We start from the raw sequence: 6,000 nt of genomic DNA, 5'->3' as shown, positions 1-6,000 counted from the left end.
GTTGTAACGGTGGCTAGCAACCGACTGCAGCGCAACGTGTAGCAGGTTCGATTCAAGCACGGAAAAACTCTGTGTGATTCATATAAATTGTTGTTTCACTTTGTATGTGAACTTATATGTTTTTATATGCACCCACGGCACAGGAGAAAATCCTAGTGTGGCAAGGTTTTTTAAAAACAAAAAGAGAGATGGTGGCTAAACGCCATCCTATTAAGTACATATAAAAAAATACGTGGCTAAAGGCTACGTAATTACGTAAGCATAATTTGGTATACTTAATTCAATAGTACACTTAGGACCAAAGCTACTAGCGTTTTTTTTTTTTTTAAAGAACTCCCTATAACATAAAAAGTTATTAATTTAAAAAAAAAACACTAAAGGTAATTAAAATTGCCTTTCGACAGTGCTTTCCGACGTGAGTATTTAAATGCGGGTGGGACGGTGGTGGCACACCGCATGCTGAAAATACATCTACAAGCGGAATGAAAACTAAAGACTTGTTGTATTATTAATGATGCATCGTATTACTCCTGAAAATGTTAAAAAGTAAAGTGGAATGTGGTACTCACTTAGCAGTTTACAAAAGTACATTTAAAGCGCCACAGACTGAACGCACACAATATAGTTAGCTACATATTAACATGTGTCTACCCGAGGATCGATCCAGTGACCCTGAGCACAGCTGGCCATTGCAAAAGTTACTACGAGAACATATAGGTCATCATATCTCGGAAATAGTTTTGTTCAAGGCCGGGTCATAACAATTTAATAATTTATAAATTTGAACGACTTTTGTTTCTATATAAACTTCAACAGATTATTGACAGTCAACTTCCTAAGTTTTGATTTATTTAAGGTGAGGTAGCGGCCAAACGTCGACCCTTTAAATGTAAAAAAAAGTCACAGGTAGGTAACTATTTTTAATGGATACGGAGCATACGAGCAGGCACGTCACCTGATGGTAAGCGATCAGCGCCGCCCATGGACACCCGTAACACCAAAGGAGTCACAGATTAAAAATTTATCCTATCCTATCACCTAAGTCAGCTCATATTCTGTCTGTATACCAAATTTCATCAAAATCCGTTCAGTAGTTTCAACGTGATTGACTGCCAAACATCTAAACAAACAAATCAGATTAATAATATTAGTGTCAGTTTTGAATTTACATCAAGGATGTACCTAGCATCATATATTTTAGTACCTAGACCTAGATAATACTACCTTTGTTTTTTCCTAAATCTGGATTAATGTGAATATTAAAACATTAGAGTAATAAATATTAAACTGGTTCAAATAGATTCATAAATACAAACAGTACTTTGTCTTTGTACGATATATTAAAGTCGATTATAATAAAGTCTTAGGTAACACATGTAGATAAGTAATTCAAGAAAATGTTCACTGTGTGTCTGAAAATAAACTCCACGGGGTAAGCACTACAGCCGCTGTTGATTTGAGATATTTGGGACTATTACACGCTACTTGTTTATGGTATGACGAGCAGACAGATCACCTGATGGTAAGCAATCGCCGCCGCTAATGGACACCCGAACTATCAGAGGTGTTACAAGTGCGTTGTTAGGAATTTAGGCGTTGTTGGGGAATCGGGGATTGGCAAGGGGGTAATTGGGCCTCCAGTAACCCAAGCGTTGTTTAACGTCAGTTTTCTGTGAGGCCGTGGTATTGCTCCGGTGAAACCAGCCCACTCATGCCGAAGCATGGTTCTCCCACACTTTTCACATCTATTTGCCGAACACAAAGAACGTTGCGTTAGGGTAGGGCGAGGTTGAGCGACCACCCAGGGGCACCAGTAGTAGGAAGACGGTGGCAGTGATTGCGTGCTTTCTTAAATTTCCCCCTTATTAAAAAGGAGACGACGAAAACTCGCCCAGGACGATCTAGAACTAGAACTTAGTATTGCTAAAACTGGAACTGACTAAAAATTTAAATGAGTTATAAAAGATGTATTTCTTGCTGCCGAGTAGTTGAAATGCGATCATCACTGCATATCAGCACTACAGTTCGGGCGGTTGGAGTTTAGCGATATGTACAATGGTGGTCACATACGCCTGACCACAATAAAGTAAAGGATTACCCATGTTGCGTCTAAAAGCTGCGACGTTATTGCTTTTCTATAAGTTAAGACTTTATGAGATATGACCTGATGTTTTTGCTGGGTTTTGGTAATAAAATTTATAATGATCAATCGGATCTATCCTCTACTGTACAAAGAATCCAATATAGCTAACTATATCTAATAACTAGGTACTTGACAGTTTCATGTTGACAGCGTCTCGTTTTATATGGACAAAATGGAACAGTAAAAGAATTTACCTATAAATTATTGGCATCTATTAACATCAACAAAACTTACTACTGATATTACATTTAGTTCAAAAACTAAATCTTAAATGAAACCAAAAAATGAAACGCGTCCAATTTAATTCTCAAACAAAGCTAGCTCCCCTAAAATGCGTGCGTTTCGGAACGCAGCATAAACAGGGGGATGGGGTAAGTACTACGCATGCGCCGACTACGACACACTAACTAACCCCAATACGAGAAAGCGTATCCTCCATTTTATTTCCATTTATTTGATATTTCTAAACAGAAAAAATCATTTGTGATCGCGTGACATTTACAAGGCGTATTACCGAAATAAGTGCGGAGTTCTAAAGTGATTCTACGTTAGAATTTTGAATTCAAAAGACTATTCCAAAAAGCGTGTGCTTACGTAATATTTTTTTCTTAAATCAAGATTGTGTAAGTGTTCCGAAGGCAAAGGTAAGTGTTTTTACTTCATTTATTTTTCATTTACTTAAAAAAACATTCAAACACTCGGTTGAAAAGCATTAAAACGTTATAATAATTGGAGTTTACGACGATTTTCTTAAAAGAAACGATAAAAATGACCTTTTCGAAATGAGCATTCGTATCTTGAAATGAGCAAGCATTCTTATTTTAATTTTCTACTACTAAAGTCACTTAAAATTGCCCCTACGGGTAAGGGCATTACAAAATACGAAAAGAATTCAACTTTTATTATTTCTACGAGTGTTTTCCGATAATAAACGGTACATAATTACGTATATACCTTTTTGTATGTAATGTAAGGCAATAAGACGTGCTAGGGGCATGTATTAGAATACCAAATGGGCTTTAGAAGATTGAGTACAAGACGTTATGGTGTATAATAGTAATTTGTATGAAGATTCTTGAAGGGAAAAAGATATTAAGACTATATTAAGTCGGTTTTTTAATATGAAATGTTCACAGACACGTGTAATGCGTAATAAGTCTGTGCTTGTGTGTGTTTGTCTATAGTTTCTATGTGTTAGTTTCGTATAACTACTATTGTATATGAAGGAAGCACGAAGGTTTGCGTTTGATGCTCGTGTCATGCCGTGTGTTTGATGTTACGTTTTACTGAATCTAGGGTGAGATGGTGTGTTCAAAAACACAGTAAGAGAGTTCAAAGATTCGACTATGAATGTTCAAAGGTCGGATAAAAAGCATAGAAATATGCTTTTTTCAAAACTTTTCGGCATGTGTCCGTAGTTTAAGTCAGTAGCTCGCAATGTCTCATAAGTTGGTCTACAATAGATGTTATGTATGTTTTTTTTTGTTTTTTTTGTTTAACTCTTTTTTTCTCTTATAGTTCGATTTTCTATCATTTAGTCTTCAAGCGATCATACTGATCGCTGTGATTGGTCGAAAATTCTAGAATTGTTTTAGCTTGCTCCTTTCGAAAACAATTCTCGAACTTGTGATATTTTAGTACCTAAATATTGAATACAATATAAAGCAAACCTTACACCTAATAACTTAAGGTTCATACTCAAGCAACTAGCCAGTCTGTCGTTGAAAAATCTTTATCTTCATAATGTAGGACATATTTCTGTGACGTCACAACATTATTGGATACAACTGTGACGTCACAGTTTAACGAACGTGAGCATACAACTGTCCAATAGGTCGAGAGGTCATAGGTTACACGTGAGGTGCTGGGTTCGAAAGGTACCTAAACAGTTTTTTCTTGTACATACATACGTAACCTCACGCCTCAAGGGGGCAGGCAGAGACAATGGAATGTCGATTGCTACGAATCTTACATACCTCTTTCGCTTTATCAACAGTCATCAGTCTTTTCTTGTATTGATTTGATAGTTATTACTAAGACAGCAGGCAGTTGCCTGATGAAAACATTTAGGTACATATAATACATACAAATGCATACTCAATAGTAGGTAAGCAGTTGAAATCTACAACACAAGATACTTTACATAAGTTTACATTTTCTAATTTGGTTCCAAAAATCACAACGCTCCAACCCAGCAATACACTTGTCATTTAAAATTAAATATGAATTAAATCTTATCTCATATGATATTATATTTCATTAATGGTTTCCGAAACAAAAAACGCCGTAGGTACTGTTTATGTGTGCGATGATAACTCCCTTAAAGTGTTTTGTCTGAATTCGTAATCAAAACTTTGTAAACGCCACATTAGGTTTCAAAATCAATAAACCAACATCATTTCATAGTAAAATTGTCTCGTCTACCCTAAGAATCAACTCCAAGATTCTCCCCTTAAAGCCTAAACCTCCAGACCCGACAAAGAAGTTGAGGCTTAATAAAGTACCCACCAATAACACCATGTTTACCTTCAAGTCCCTTCGCAAAGAGAACCCAAAATATATTTTGATAAAAGATCAAAAGAAATATAGCTAAAAGATCAACAAGGTGGGTTGTGTGTCGAGAAATAATATCAGAAGTAAACAAACGGTATAGGAGCTTATATTGTATGTACATATTATACTTTTATACCTATGTATGTTTGTGTTCTTGATCCCTACAAAGTAGAATAAGGAAATATGTTTTTTGGCTTTTATTTTTGAAAGGCTACCTGGGTTTAAGGAAACAGTTAGCAAGTCCTTTTCTCGTATAGTGTATTGTATGTCGTAGTCATTTTCCGATTCCATGATCATCTACCTACACCTTCGTCCTTGAGCTTATGGCATCATATGTATTATGTCTTAGAAATTACAAAATTCGATGGTATTAGCGAAATTTTACATTTGCAACGCCTGAAAAAGGCAGTTAAGATGTACATAACATTTAAATTAAGACCTGTAATACCTACCTTAACGTGCAAATAAATATTTTGAGTTTGAGTTTGAATTTCTATGACTCTACTGCTCATCGTCGACAGGATGTTCATCCAAAGATAGTCTTTGGGAAATATATTTGTGTATCACACAGGTTATTGAATAAAGTCCTTGTCATGGTTTCTTCACGGGTTGTTAGCATAGCAAAAAAGATGTCATTAAAATCTTCCATGGTTGGCAACTGGCAAAGCTCACCTTTTGCTTCTAGTGTTATATGTACACATACATGTGTTTAAGCTATGGTAACCGTTTCCTAGCAGACATGTCGGAAGATGTCTTGCTACTTCTCTCACATTATCCTCTATTTCATTGTCTGGACTTTAAAAGAGACTATGACCTCTGATTTTGTTTCGGCATTTCTTTTCAGAGTAGTCGGATAGGAAATCTCATCATCATTCACCTCATCTAGTTATTTCAAATTTTGACGTGTAAAAGTGTTATTTTGTAACCTACTTGCAGAAATAAATATAATTTATCATTTACTGTTCGTATAAGAAGTACAAAATTATCTAGTCCGTAAGCTGAACTGTCTTCTTAGATATCCTTTGAAGTAATCCAAAGAGTAAAACTAACTATTATATCGACCATAAAACTAAACCTAAACAAGCAGCTACAGCAGTAATAAAAATCATGGATTTTATGACTGTTTCCAAAAAACTACAGGTTGACATGTCCACTACCATTACAAACCAAATACGAATCAATATTAGTACGTAATGACAGGCGAATGATAGGTCGAGTCCAACGTAATTATACACCGCCAGTAATAATGGACTCGCCCAACGAAATATACAATCAATCATGCATTAGACTTGTAGATATGGGTA

General features: G+C 35.6%; 1 protein-coding gene across 2 annotated transcripts in view; it reads left to right on the top strand.

Moving 5' to 3' along the window:
• The first annotated feature begins 2,529 nt into the window (after positions 1-2,529).
• Positions 2,530-6,000, top strand: part of LOC118271078 (protein Fe65 homolog) — a 76,457-nt gene continuing 72,986 nt past the window's right edge. The window contains exon 1 of one of the 2 annotated variants that reach the window (XM_035586955.2): positions 2,530-2,787. The gene's annotated coding sequence lies outside the window, so the exon portion shown is untranslated. The remainder of the gene's footprint in view (positions 2,788-6,000) is intronic. The other variant, XM_050695810.1, reaches the window with a different exon arrangement.

Source organism: Spodoptera frugiperda, chromosome 9 (assembly GCF_023101765.2).
Source record: "Spodoptera frugiperda isolate SF20-4 chromosome 9, AGI-APGP_CSIRO_Sfru_2.0, whole genome shotgun sequence".
NCBI classification, from domain to species: domain Eukaryota; kingdom Metazoa; phylum Arthropoda; class Insecta; order Lepidoptera; family Noctuidae; genus Spodoptera; species Spodoptera frugiperda.
This window is presented reverse-complemented; position numbering and strand designations above follow the sequence as displayed.